The sequence below is a fragment of the Ochotona princeps genome, chromosome 33 (assembly GCF_030435755.1).
Source record: "Ochotona princeps isolate mOchPri1 chromosome 33, mOchPri1.hap1, whole genome shotgun sequence".
NCBI lineage: Eukaryota > Metazoa > Chordata > Mammalia > Lagomorpha > Ochotonidae > Ochotona > Ochotona princeps.
In genome coordinates this window covers 3,672,776-3,687,077 of record NC_080864.1, presented here as the reverse complement: position 1 = coordinate 3,687,077, position 14,302 = coordinate 3,672,776, and the positions used below count along the sequence as shown (strand labels likewise).

Here is a 14,302-nt window from a genome sequence, read left to right as displayed (position 1 = left end):
ACACCCCTGGGCCATTTGGTATCGCCCAGCCCAAAGGCTCACCTTCTATAAAAGGAGTTGGGAGAGACCCTGGTAGACGGGGCGTTGGTGGTATAGTGGTTAGCATAGCTGCCTTCCAAGCAGTTGACCCGGGTTCGATTCCCGGCCAACGCAGTGTCTCTTCCACTTTTTCTTCCTTTAAAGTTTTTCAAATGTTACTCTCACTAGCATTTCCATTCCGGACTTTACAACAGTGTCTTTAAATTTCCTCATTTTCTAAAAAGACGATAAGTAAATGCAAAATTGGAAGGAAAACTGGGTGTGAATAGTTTCAAGGAGAAAACGTGAAGACGTGGGAGGTAGTGTTTCCACTCGGGATCGAACCGGGAACTTTTCGCGTGTGAGACGAATGTGAAAGCAGTTACACTACGGAAACAAGGATCGGAGAATTTCGCCTCAGATCTATGTATACCTTGTGAGGGGCGGGCTTTGCTTGTTGCCGGGCAACTAGCGACGGCCACGTCATCGGCTGCCGTCAATCAATGGGACTTCCGCTAAACTTAGCGGGGCTGCATGCAAAAACTAAAGCCAAGGCCACGAGCGTCCGGCCCTCTGGGGACTGAATCCACGGGTTGGCTGCAGCTCTGGCATGCTGCATAAAAGGGGAAAAAACAAATTTCAAGATTCTAGTATTTGTAAGAGTTGGAGAGGCCGAAGGAGACATATATGACACCTGCTTAAATAGCCCGTGACTATTCCTCAAATATTCATTCATTTTTCTCTTTGACATATTGATTTGAGAGTCAGGCAGAGGCCCCCACACCCATCTCCCACCCATCCCCAGGTGGAGCTGGGGGCTCCCTCTGGGTCTCCCCGCTGTGGGGTGGGTGGCAGGGACGCATGCACGCCCTTGGGCCGTGGCTGCTGTCTCGGTGGAGGGAGCAGCGAGCAGCGAGTTGCAGTCAGGAGCTGGGCTTGCCCCAGGCCCCTCCGGGGCATCACAGCCCCCTGTGGCTGCAGGCCCAACACAGTGTTGCTCACTTGTTGCGCTTTGTAGCAAAGCTTGACTTTCTCTCCTCTCTGCTCTTCTCTTCCCAGCCTCTCCAGGGCCGTGGTCCCTGCACCAGGGGCTCAGGCGCAGAGGCAGAAACACAGCAAGCAGTCCCAATGCCCGGGGTCCCCTTGTCCATCACAGATACACTGATACGGACAATCCAATACGCAGTCACTCCAGGTCGCGCGTGCTCCTCCTTGGTCACTCGCTCCATCCAGGACCTCCCACCAGCTTCAGTCTCCCCTGGTCCCCCTTGGTGGAGAGAATGCCAGCTCCCAGAGCTACACTAACCCCCCCCACACACACAGACATACACCCCAACTTCCATCCCTCCCTCCTGCAACTGGGCTAGGTCCCCTCACCTACAATCTAGGGGTTCCAGACCCGCCTCCACCTCCACCTGGCAGCCTGGGGTCTCGCCTGACCTCCACCCTGGGGATCTAGCAATCCCTGGTTGCGTGCGGGAGGCAGGTGGTGCCACGCAGCAGGGCTGGAGGAGCCCTCAGGGGTGTCCACCTGTCTCCTGCCCTCCCTGCCTTGCTCCCCCTCCCAGAGGCCAGGCACAGTCCTGCCCCCAGAGCCTTGGCACAGGCCATGCCCCTGCTGTCCCTGCCTCACACCCTCCCTGCCCTCCCAGAGCCTCTCCACAGCCCTGTGCCACTCGAAGTCGCTCTCTGCAATTGTCGCAACTCTCAAACTGTCTCCCTGAGCGTCACCATGTTTTATTATGACCAAAGAGAGAGATGAAAGTCGCCCAGGTGGGCTTTCTGGTGGAAAGCGGAGAATCTTCCATCTTGGGAGGCCCTCAAAACCTGAGATCTCCTGTGTCATGGTCTCATTATTGCAAAGTCAGATATACAGAGAGGAGGAGAGACAGAGAGGAAGATCTTCCCTCCGATGATTCACTCCCCAAGTAGCTGCAATGGCCAGAGCTGAGCCGATCCAAAGTCAGGAGCCAGGAGCTTCTTCCAGGTCTCCCATGCGGGTACAGGATCCCAAGGCTTTGGGCCGTCCTCCACTGCTTTCCCAGGCCACAAGTAGGGAGCTGGATGGGATGCTGGAGCGGCTGGGATTAGAACCGGTGCCGGTATGGGATCCCAGGACGTGCAAGGAGAAGACTTTAGCTGCTAGGCTATCATGCTGGGCCCCTCATTGAATATTATTAAAAGCAGGGTCCTTCAGAGCCTGCCAGGAAGCCCACAACATGCCCTGTGGGGCCCACCTCTAGACCAACTCCCCCAACAGGACACTGTGGCCTCCAGCAGGTGCCTCCCAGGAACAGTGCCTCCGTCTGCCCGCTAGGGGTCAGCAGGAGCGCAGCCGGGCACACATGGCCTCCTGGACCCTGGCCAGCTGTCCCTGCCCGCTTCCTTCCACACATCCAAGCTTCAACTCCATCCTGGAGCCCTGAACCGGGGTCGTGGGGAGCGAGAGGGGAGCAGAAAGGAGAGCAGGGAGGTAGGTGGCGGGATGGGGGTGAAGTAGGCAGGGATTCCAGACTAGGGGGTTGTGTTTGCTGCTAGGGGTACCCCGCGCCTCCCAGCCTGCACAGCAGCAGGGAGCTGGGGCAGTCTGGGCCACGCAGGGAGCTGGGACAGTCTAGGCCACCCCAGGTGGAATGTGGCCGATGGGGTGGGTGTCCTCACCATGCCTAAAATACGCTCCTGCCCTCAATATGTGCGCAATAGCAGGAAAGCATGTGTTGGGAAAAAAAAAAAAATCCAAGAAAATGTCAGCTTCTTAACACCCTCAGCCTCCAGCCCCCAGGAGCCCCCAGGGACAGGCGAAGAGCCCCCAGCAAGATGGCTCAAGAGCCTGGGCACCTGCGTCTCCTAGGGGAGACCCGGATGGCACTCTTAGCTTTGCCTCGGCTCTGCCCCGGTAATTGTGGGCATTTGGGGGGATATACCAGCAGCGCTCTCTCTCTCTGTGTGTATTTCTGGGGTTGGGACACACATATACCTACCGAAGTAACCTTCTGCACTCAAGATCAAGGTCAGAGTGGACTGATGATTGTCTCAGGTGACCCCAGGAGAGGCTCCCGAACGGGACTGCTTAAGGGAGGCCTGGGAATGTGGGGGACCCTCGCCTTTTCCCGCCTTGCTTCTTCCCTCTGCCCCTTCCCAGCTCCCTGCACAGCAAGGCCACGTCCTGAATTTTGGATAATGGAAAGTCCAGTGGGTGGAGGGATGGGCTCGCACCATGGGGCCTCAGTAACACAGCAGGTGTATGACGAGGTGTGGGTTGGTGGGGGCTATTAGGTTTGTCCCAGAAAGCCCTGAGTTGGCTGGAGCCAGGCAAGAGTAAGGCTAGCAGGAACCCGGAATGTTGACCCTCGAGTGTAGGGCGTGGCCCACCCGCCAAGTCCTTGGAGTCCCACATCCAGGGATCTGGGTTCAAATCCTGTCTCCTGGTCCCAGCTCCCTGTTCACGCTGAAGCCCACCCTAGGAGGTGGCAGGGGATAGCCCAAGGGCTTGGGTTTCTGCCACGTACGTAGGAGACCCGGATGGAGCTCCCGGCTCTTGGCTTTAGACCAGCCTACATTGCTTCCAGAGCTGAAGGTCCTGGCCCGACTGCTAGCACCTCCCGGGCAGAAGGGGAGTGGGACTGAGACCCAGAGAGAGAGAGACTGCCCGCTGCAGCGAATGAGACCAAATCACGGGGAAGAAGAGGAGGAGGGGAAAGGATTGTCTGTGGAGACAGGGGAGGGGCAGCAGGCTGGGGGAGCTGCTTTCAGACAATGGCTGCCCCCCCATCGGCTGGCAGTGGCTGCAGCAACCGGGTGGCGGGGGGGGGAGGGAGGCGGGGGCTCCGCCAGTCTAGAACATTCAGCTCCACCAAGCCAATTAGAGGCAGCACGGGCCCCACCAGGCTGCTGGGGAGAGAGGAGGAGGGGAAGATAAGGCTGCCTGTGGACAAGGGGGGGGCACTGTGGGGACCATGGCTGCGCTGTGGCTGAGAGACCCCCCCCATCAAGCCCAGAGCCAGGGCAGGGTCCTGACCCCTGCGCGTGCCCAGGCACCCCTGAACTGGGAGACCTGGACAATTCCCAAGTTCACAGGATCTTGCACCTCTGCCCCCATCCACAGGGTCTCCTAAGCTGCTGCCTCCTAAGCTGCTGCCGCTTGGGTCCACACCAGGATGGGAGAAGGTGGGTGCAAGTCAGCCACACCTCCTGGAAGCCCTCCAGGATTATCCGCGGGCCCTACTAGGGATCTCCCCTCTTCTCTCCCATATCCCCCTGATTCACCACTGCCATCTTGGGGGGCTGTCCGCCCCTTCCCCATCTCTGACTCATCCCCAGACCTCCCTGAGTCCCCTGCCCTGGGCACTGGGGTCAGCCAAGAGGCTCCCTGTGCCTTGCTGTGCCAGTGATGGGGGTGGTTGGAGAAAGAGAGACTTGGGGGTCGACACTGAACTCTGTGGTGGGACTGGCAGGGCCTTCTCGGGCCAGATGGGGGCAGGGACCAGGGGCTGAGGCAGGGACTGTGGTCACGCTGCATGGAAAGGTGCAGCTTGGGGCACCGGCATCCCACAGGAGTACTGGTTCAAGTCCCCGCTGTTCCACTTCCCATCCAGCCACCTGCAAATGTGTGTGAGAAAACAGCAGGTGCCTGGCACCCACATGGGAGACCCCAATGGAGTTCTTGCTCCTGGCTTTAGCCTGGCTTCATCCCAGCTATTTTGGCCATGGGCCATGGGGTGGGGTGAACCAGTGAATGGAAGATCTCTCTTGTCAATTCTGTTTTCCAAGTAAGTGAATGACTTTTAAAAAGGCATGGCGTAATGGCTCGATGGCTAAATCCCATATGGCACCAGTTCATGTCCCAGCTGCCCCACTTCCCATCCAGCTCCCTGCTTGTGGCCTGGAAAGAGGACAGCCCAAAGCCTTGGGACCCTGCACCCACGTGGGAGACCCAGATGAACCTCCTGGCTTTGGATGGGCTCAGCTCCAGCCATTGTGGCCACTTGGGGAATGAACCAGCAGGTGGAAGATCTTTCTGTCTCTCCTTCTCTCTGTAGATCTGCCTTTCTAATAAAAATAAACACATTTTTAGAAAAAAAATGCCAAAATGAAAGTGGGCCATATACATGATTTCCAAAGAAAACTGTTACTTGAGAGGCAAAGAGAAAGAGAACTTCCATCCACCAATTCATTCCCCTAAATGCGTAGCAAGAGCTGGGGCTGGACCAGGCTGAAGCCAGGAGCCAGGCGCTCCACTGGGGTCTCCCATGGGTGCAGGGGCCCATGCACTGGGGCCATCTTCCCCCGCTTGCCCAGGTCGTTGGCTGAGAGCTGGATCACAAGTTCGGCAGGCAGGACTTGATTGAGTGGCCACATGGGATGCTGGTGTCACAGACAGGGTCCTAACGTGCTGTGCTGCCACACCAACATCCCAACGTGTCACCCCTTGTCAGTACCCCCTGGCACCCTGGCACCTTGAGGACCCCGCGTTGGGATGGGAGCTTCGAGGATCCAGGCTCAGGCCTTCTTACACGCCTCCTGATCTCCCTGTCTGCATCCGGGGTCTGTCTCCATCACTCTGTGCTGTTGAATGTCTATCTCACGCCTCTCTCACTCCTTTCCTCCAGCCCAGATCTCTCTCTTTCTGCGTCTCCCATGTCTGCCTCCCTCCCCACCCTGCCTGCTTGGCACCCTGGGCCCCAGGGTGGAGAGGGGGGCTTGGGGAGCCCACCCCCCACGGTGCCGCCAGGTGTTCACAGAGCCAGACACCAGGGCTTATCTCTCCAGCCCCGCGGCTGCACGCCTTTGATTACATTTGCTCGCGCTGCCGAGATGCCCCTCACGTGCACCGGGCAGCCTGGAACCTACGCGGGCTGCACACCCAGAGGCGCCTTCGGGGTCACCAGGCGGCCACCTGCTTGTTAACATCCCTGCACCTGCCTGCTCTCCCCCCTCCTCAAACACAGCAGAACACCTGTCCACCCGCCCTACCTGGGGATGGGATGCATCTGCCTAGGTTGCCAGGGAAAACTTTGCTTTAAAAAAAAAAAGAAAAAAAAATCAGGGCCCATTACTGTGGCACAGCCGGTTAAGCTGTCACCTACAACATTGGCATCCCATAGGAGTGCCAATTCAAGTCCCGGCAGCTTTGTTTCCGATCTAGCTCCCTGCGATGCACCCGGGAAGTAGCAGGGGATGACCCAAATGTTTGGGTCTCTGTCAGCCTTGCGGGAGAGCCAGACGGAGTTCTTGGCTTCTGGCTTCTTTCTGGCCCAGCTCTGGCTGTTGTAGGAATTTGAGAGAGAAAGAAAGCGTAAATATAGGCCCAGCATAGTAGCCTAGTGCCTTAACTCCTGGCCTTGCATGTGCCAGGATCCCATACCGGCACCAGTTCATGTCCTGGCTGCTCCACTTCCCTTCCAGCTCCCTGCCTGTGGCCTGGAAAGCAGTGGAGGACGACCCAAAGCCTTGGGACCCTGCACCCGCGTGGGAGACCCAGAAGAAGCTCCTGGCTCTGGCTTTGGATTAGCTCAGCTCTGGCCATTGTGGCTGCTTGGGAAACGAACCAGCGGATGGGAGATCTTTCTGTCTCTCCTTTTCTGTGTAAATCTGCCTTTCCAAGAAAATTAACAAATATTTAAAAACAAAGCATCAGCGTGAGCTCTCTCTCCTTAAATGAATAAAGTACCAATGCCACACACGCTGTCATGTTCAGGTACCACACAGCCACAGAGAGACACACACACATAGAGTCAAACATGATGGCCACAGAGTGACAGCCACGTGTCCACACACACACCCCACGGCAGGAGGCAGGCGCACCTGTGACACAGGCGTCCACGCGTGCCTTGGGACACATCCAGACATGTCTTTCATTGCCCTTGCTAGCGTATTCTTCCTCCTGGTCAAACACGACAGACACACACACATGTGTATGAACACACCCACCCAGCCACACGCCTGCTGCCTTGTGGTGTGGGTGAGCAGCAGCAGCGGCCCGTGCTGGAAAAATCCACACAGAGAATCACCGTTTGTGTCACCAGCGTCCCCACCCCCAGCTGGCTTGGTCTCCATGGTTACGGGAGGGCCACTGGCTGCTGGGCCTCTCTCTGGATGAAGAAAAAACATTTGGTGCCTCCGTTTAAGTATTCCTGACCTTGCATCTAACGGCCCCAGCAATGCATCCATTTCATGTTCTGGAAGCGTACATTTGCGAGCGCTGCCAAGCACGCAGACCCTCCCTGGGGCTGTAAACTCCTTCAAATGGCTGAGGAGGAGTACCCCTCCTCTGCCTGCACCCCTCTGCAGAGCCACAGAGAAGCCCCCTCCCCTCCTGCTCCGTCACCCTAAACCCATCCCGAACCAGAATCACCACCAGCGCTCTCCAGCCGCTGTCTAGGCTGGACGGGGGGGCCAGGGCCTACTGGTCCGCCGTACCTCTAGCGACACTGACATGTCTCCTGCATGGGTGCAGGGGCCCAAGCTCTCAGGGCATCCTCCACTGCTTTCCCAGGCCCATGAGCAGGGGACGGGAAGTGGAGCAGCAGGGACTTGAACCCAAGCAGTCCAAGATGGGGATCACAAGCAACAGCTTAATTTGCCCGTTCTACACCCTAAACATGGGACTAGGCTCGTGGGGAGTCTTGCAGGCCGTGTCTACGCTGTGAACTTGAGCTAACGGTGGTGGAGTTGCAGCCAGCACCCACGGCGCACGGTGTAGACACCAGCCAGCACTGCCCGGGCAGCCCAGCTGGGACCCTGTGCAATTTAGTTCCACCTTCAGCTTTCTACTCAGTTTCTGGAAGGTGCCCATGACGGCCCCTGCTGCCCATGTGGGAGATCCAGTTGCAATGCCAGTCCCAGTCTTGGCTGTGGCAAGCAGCAAGGGACTGAGCCCCATGGGTTCTTGTCTTAGAAATAATGTGTTGAGGCTAGCACAATGGCTCAACTGGCTAATCTTCCACCTTTCAGCACCCCATAGGTGTGCTGGTTCATGTCCTAGCAGCCTTGCTTCCCATCCAAGCTCCCTGCTTGTAGCCTGGGAAAGTAGTGGAGGACAACCCAAAGCCTTGGGACCCTGTACCCGCGTGGGAGACCCAGAAAAAGCTCCTGGCTCCTGGCTTCAGATCAGCTCAGTTCCTCGCTTGAGGCATTGTGGCTCAACCAGGGTACCACGTGAGAGGGGACAAGAGTGCCTGCAGGCTGTGTCCTCAATCCCTAAGACTCGCCGGGGTGGGGAAGCTCTGGCTCACAGCCTGTCCAGGTGTTCCTGAAACCCGAGTCTCCCCTCTCCCCCAGCACCACCATTCCCCAGTCCGCCCTGGCAGGTGCACCTGGAGCCGCTCGTGACCGTGACAAGATAAGAAACTGTACCCGATGAGACCAAAGACTGCTGCTCTGAGGGGCTTAGCCCGGCAGCCTAGGGGGCAGCCTGGCAGCCAGCAGCTTACTGAATCTGAGAGCCAGGAGGAGACCAGTGGAGTGGCCACTGTCTCTGGGGGAGGGCGGTACAGGCTACCTGCTCTGATCTCCTGAGACATCCCACTAAGCCCCACCCTGTGACAACAAGCATTAAAAATAAAGAAATGAAAAGAACTTGACAATGGGTGCTTGTATTCCTGGTGGGCCATCAAATTGGGACCCCGGTGCTCCATACTGGTAGACCAGTTCCAGCCTCATTCCAACTTCCTGCTGATGCCCACCCTGGGGGATTTAAAGCAGGTGATGGCTCCTGTGCCACCCTCGTGGGAGAGACCTGAAGGGAGCTGGCCCAGCCCTGGCTGTTGCAGCCATTTGAAGAATGAGCCAGAAGGTGGAAGAGCTCTCTCTCTGTTACATTCCCTTTCAATACATGATTTTTTAAATCTGTTCAAATGTCAAGGAAGACAAATGCTGGTGAGAGCTCCAACAGGAAAACACGCAGCGCAAGGTGCATTTCCTATTCGGATTAAATCCTCCATAAAGAGGGTGCTGGGCCCAGCGGTCTAAGTGGCCGTTTGACACCATGTCATGGAGAAGTGCCTAGGTTTGAGTAGCCCCTAGCTTTATGTTTCCATTCTGGAAAGACCCAAATGGAGCTCTTGACTCCTGGCTTCTGCCTGGCCCAGCCTGTGGCAGGGGTGACCAAACAGATGGTAGCCCAGCCTCATCTCTCTGCCTTTGAGATCAATGAAACACTTTTTGAAATTAACAGAACTCAAATTGGGCCTGGCACAGCGTAGTAGCCTAGTGGCTAAAGTCCTCACCTTGCACGTGCCAGGATCCTATATGGGTGCTGGTTTGTGTCCCGGCTGCTCCACTTCCCATCCAGCTCCCTGCCCGTGGCCTGGGAAAGCAGTGGAGGACGGCCTAAAGCACTGGGGCCCTGCACCCGCGTGGGAGACCTGGAAGAAGCTCCAGGGTCCTGGCTTCGGATTGGCATAGCACCGGCCGTTGTGGTTACTTGGGGAGTGAACCAGCAGACGGAACACTTTCCTCTCTGTCTCTCCTCCTCTCTGTATATCTGCCTTTCAAAAAAATATATATATATATATCTTTTTTTTTAAAGAGAGAGAAAGAACTCAAATTACAAAAAAAAAAAAAAAAAAAAGAAAAGAAAAGAAAAGAAAAGAAAAGAAAAAAGAAAAGAAAAGAAAAGAAAAGAAAAAAGAGAAAAAGTTACCAACAGCACGGGGGAAGCCAGATGGCAAACTTTCCATATGGATTCTGTGGCAGGTCATGACTTGGAACGTGCATTAAACTTCATGAGTGTGTTTATGGAACAGAACATAGTGGTCCCCTGGTGTGGCCTGGGCCCCTCAGAGGGGACAAGCCGTGAGGGTTACGGCCAGGGGACAGGCAGCCCAGCGGCATTCTGGAGGCTTTTGAAGGGATTTTCAGAAACTTAGACACCAGCAGATGGCCGGAAAGGGGAGCCAGGACCCGGCGAAGGATGGGGACCAAGGGAGCTGGAGTATATAGACTGGGCACCCCATGTCCCTAACATTCTTAGGGCAAGGCAAGGCAGACCCACAGGAGCCGTCAGGGGCTGCCAGGGGCCAAAGACAGGGTGAGAGTGGGGTCCGTGAGCCCCTTATAGACCCACAGGGGATGGTGTCTTGGCCTGGCAGTGCTGGGACCAGCTAGGATTCCCCGTCCCCAACACACACCTGGGAGTTCCTGAGTTCTAATCCCAGTTCCCTGCTCACGCACACCCTGGGAGAGGCCCTGCCTCCCAGCTTGAGTCTTCTCATCTACAAAGCGGGCAGAATATCAGCACCTGCTTCCTGGGTGCCTCGTGGGGTGCAGTGGGTATAGGATGCACCCGCACCCAGGTGTGTGTGTGTGTGTGTGGAGCTGGGTAACGGGGTGCTCTGATCGGTGGCCGTTGGGGACCCGGGGGTGGGGAGCTGCAGGAAGCTGTGGGCTGAGCCTTCTCTCGCCTGGCACTGGCCATGCAACCCCCCTCCGCCTCCTCTGCGCCTCCCAGGACCCTCGACGCAGCCACTTCCCCCGACTGCGCCGCGGCCGTTGCCCCGGCAACGCCGGGATGCCCAGCAACTAGTCGGCAATGCTCATCACGTGCCCGGCCCGGCCCAATCCGAACCTTCCTCGGGAAGCAGGTCAGCCCGGGCCAAAGTCCGCCTCCCGCCTCCTCCCCGCGCGCCCAGCGGCTCGGGGGCTAATTACCGTAATTGCGGTGGGAAAGCGTCCAGGCGCGCGCGCATGCACGCACGCAGGGGTTTGGGGGGTCCTGGGTGGGCCCGGGTGAGCCCGGGTGGACTGAGCCCGGGAGGCCTGGCAAGTGGAACCCCAATCATCCTGCAACCTACCTCTGCACCCATTAGGCGCCTACTGTGTGCACCTGCTGTGGGGGCGGGGCAATGGAGCCTTACTGGGCATGGGAGGGAGTGTACTAATGGTGTCGGGTCGCCTCACCTAGCCCCTCCCTGACTCATTCCCCAGATCTGAGTTTCCTGTTGAACCAACAAATTCAGGAGGCCCAACTTTTTTTTTTTTTTTTTTTTTTTTTAATTTCAAGAAGAGCAGCACAGTTGGCAAAGCCGTGATCCCGGCTATGGATGGGGCGGAACTCCATGTGGGCCCCTCCATTCCTGAACTCCTGAATGGGAGGATCCTCCTGTTGACTCGTGGGAGTTAGCGAGGTGTCCAGAGGTTCCACGGGGGAAGCATACAGCAGGCGCTTCATAAATAGCTGCTCTGCTTCAATGACCCTCCCAGTTCTCCTCCTGGGGTGGCCGTTCTCAGGGGGTCCTCTCCCACCCCAAGGTCTTGGCACAGGTTTGGCCCTCTGCTTCTCCACAGCCCGCTTCCACCCACACCCCGGGCCTGGCAGCATCGGGTGGGGGGAGGAACTCGGCTGTACCTGGAATTCTGTCGGACGCCTCCAATGAGGACACCATGTTCATCTGAGGTCATTCCAGGACACGGGCATGCAGAGCCCGGCCCCTCCTTTCTGGTGAAGCTGGAGTGGCTGTCACCCAGTGGGGGGCATGGAGACCCACCTGGGAGTGGACTGTGGCTCACAACGAGGGCCCCTGCCTACCAAGGCTGCTGTGTGATCCTAGCAGAACCTCTCCACCTCTCTGTGCCCGGTTCCTTCTGTGCACAGCATGGGGAGGTAGACGCTGCCCTTGGGGGTCGGATGGAGCCGGCAGAGCTGGGGTCTGTCACGTGGCAGCTGACCGGGCTTTGTCATGGGGACATGGTGGAGGCCACAGAGTCATCAGGAGAGTGGGGACGGGATACCCTTAGCTCAGTGACAGCCAGGACACACCAGCCTCTGTAAAGGTTCCCCCAAGAGCTGGGCTTTTGGTTGGGTCAGTACGAAGCTGTTGAAGCCTCCGGCATCGCCCCCTTCCTGCCGAAACCAACCCCGAAAGGCAGCTGCACTGGCTCAAGTTGGGCCCTTGCCACCTGCAAGGGAGGGCTGGACACAGCTCAGGTCTACACCGGCATTTTGGAAGTGAAGCTGAGTGGGCACTGTTGGTCTGTTGCCTCTCAGATCAAGAGATACTTTGTAAAACTTCCAGGTTGAGGCTGGTGTGGTGGGGCAGCTGGCAAAGCCCACACCTGTGACGCCGACAATCCCCTATGGATACCGGTCTGCGTCCCAGCTGCTCCACTTCCCTGCCAGCTCCCTGAAAAAGCAGTAACAGATGACCCAAGTGTGTGTACCCCGGTACCCAGGTGGGTGACCTGGTTGGAGCTCCAGGCTCCTAGCTTCAGCCTGGCCCAGCCCCGGCCAGTGTGATCAAGTGGGGAGTGAACCAGTAGATGCAAGATCTTTTTTCGCTTTCAGAGGGAGAGAGAGAGAGAGAGAGACAGGGAAACAGAAATGTGCCCATAGCAGACCCCAGACATGTGGTGAAGGTTGGAGACAACTGCTTTTGCTCTACTCTGTAATAGGAACTTCTTTTCACGGCCCCATGCCCAATGACAGAAAATAGCATCCCTTCTCTAAGCCTCGGGTTGTGCATCTACAAAATGGGTTTCCTAAGCGCTAGAGGGTGGTTGCAAAAAATCAACGAAGGCATTCATTCATTCATTCATTCAGCAGGCATCGGGAAATACAGTGATGGTCAAAATGGCCCGTGTCTCTATTTATTTGAAAGGCGGTATGACTGATAGAAGGAGACAGAGATCTTCCATCCACTGGGTCACTCCCCAAACGGTCACAGTCAGGGCTGCCAGGGCTGCCAGGTCTGGGCAAGGCAGAAGCCAGGAGTCAGGAGCTCCATCCAGGTCTCCCCTGTGGTACAGGAGTGCAGGGCAGGGCTGCTCCAGTGGCAAGTAGGGTCAGAGGTGCCTAGGGGCTAGGAGCCCCTCACTAGGGGCCCCGGGCAGGGGCTGGCTGCGTGTGGTCCTGTCTGAGGGCTGTGTGTCTGCCTGCCCGCCCACCCGCCCGTGCTGGGCGCACACCTCTGCTAAGCTCTCCCTCACCCCAGCCTTGCTCCGGGCTCAGGTTTCGGCCAGCAGATGTTGTTGCAGGGAGTAACCCTGTTCCCTTAATCCTGAGGGCCCTGGAAGCTTGTCCTCACAAGTGGCAATGGTGGGGGGTGAGGGGGGACCGTGGAGGCCACCATCTGTGTCCTTGTGCTCTGTAAATGCGCCGGGGGTTGGGGAGCCCGGGGTCACCATGGAAACGGCTACACAGGGTCCGTGTGTGTTCCCGCGCGCGTGCGCTGGGCAGGGGCCTTCTGGGAGAGGCGTCACTGCACTGCTAGCCCCCACGGCCACCTCCATCCCTGTCCCAGGCCTTTTCCTTCTGTTACTTGCACCTGTTCCCCGCAGGGATGCTATGGACAGACACTCCATGCCCCCTTCCAGCCGAGCTGGACCTTCTAACAGGGAGGGAAGATGGTGGAGGAGGGGAAGGGAGGGGACCCTGGCAGGATGAGAGGTAGGAATGGGAATGGGACTCGGTGGGAATTAAGGCCTAATTCACAAGGTGGGTAAGAGAATCGTGTTGTAGAGCACATAAAATTTGATTGTGCGTGGGCAGCCGTAAACCAAGCTGCTGCCCATCAGAGCACCGGTTCGAGTCCGACCTGCTCCAGTTCCCATCCTGCTAATGTTCTTGGGAGGCAACAGTGAGGGCTCAAGTGCTTGGGGAGACCTGGCAGGGGTCACCCAGTGCCAACCCTCAGCTCAGCCAAGGCCCAAGCATTAAGAAAGGGAATTGGGGCCTGGCGCGGTGGCTTAGTGGCTAAAGTCCTCGCCTTGAATGCACTGGGATCCCATATGGGCACTGGTTCTAATCCCGGCAACCCTGCTTGCTATCTAGCTCCCTGCTTGCGACCTGGGAAGGCAGTCAAGGATGGCCCAAAGTCTTGGGACCCCACACCCGTGTGGGAGACCTGGAGGAGCTCCTGGTTCCTGGCACCGGCCATTGCGGTCACTTGGGAAGTGAGCCATCAGTTGGAAGATTTCTGTCTGTCTCTCTCCCTCTCTATCTTTCTCTCCTCTTCCATGATCGTTCTGAAATCCCCTGATGCATTCAACTTTTGACCCAGCCATCCCCATGTTCCCCATGCAAAAGCTCTCGTGTGCATAGTTATGAAGGCTTTATTAATAGTCTGGGACACTGTTCCCATTCCTCTCCCCCTCACGCTGTCCTTGAATCACACACGTGTAAACAAACCCGTCCTTCCACATCGAAGTCAACAGCAGCTGACACCAGACGGGAGCAAGCAGGCACGGGGGTGGAATGTTCCTGGGAAGTGCAGAGTTGGGGGTCCGTGGGTGCCCAGGGTGAGGGGTGGAGGTCAGATCAGACTCCAACAGGGCACCGGGGAAAACC

The 14,302-nt window shown here is 57.4% G+C and overlaps 1 non-coding gene across 1 annotated transcript; it reads left to right on the top strand.

The window, feature by feature from the left end:
- Positions 1-81: 81 nt before the first annotated feature.
- Positions 82-153, top strand: TRNAG-UCC (transfer RNA glycine (anticodon UCC)). The gene has a single exon. It is a non-coding gene; the product is annotated as a tRNA-Gly (tRNA).
- Positions 154-14,302: the final 14,149 nt, after the last annotated feature.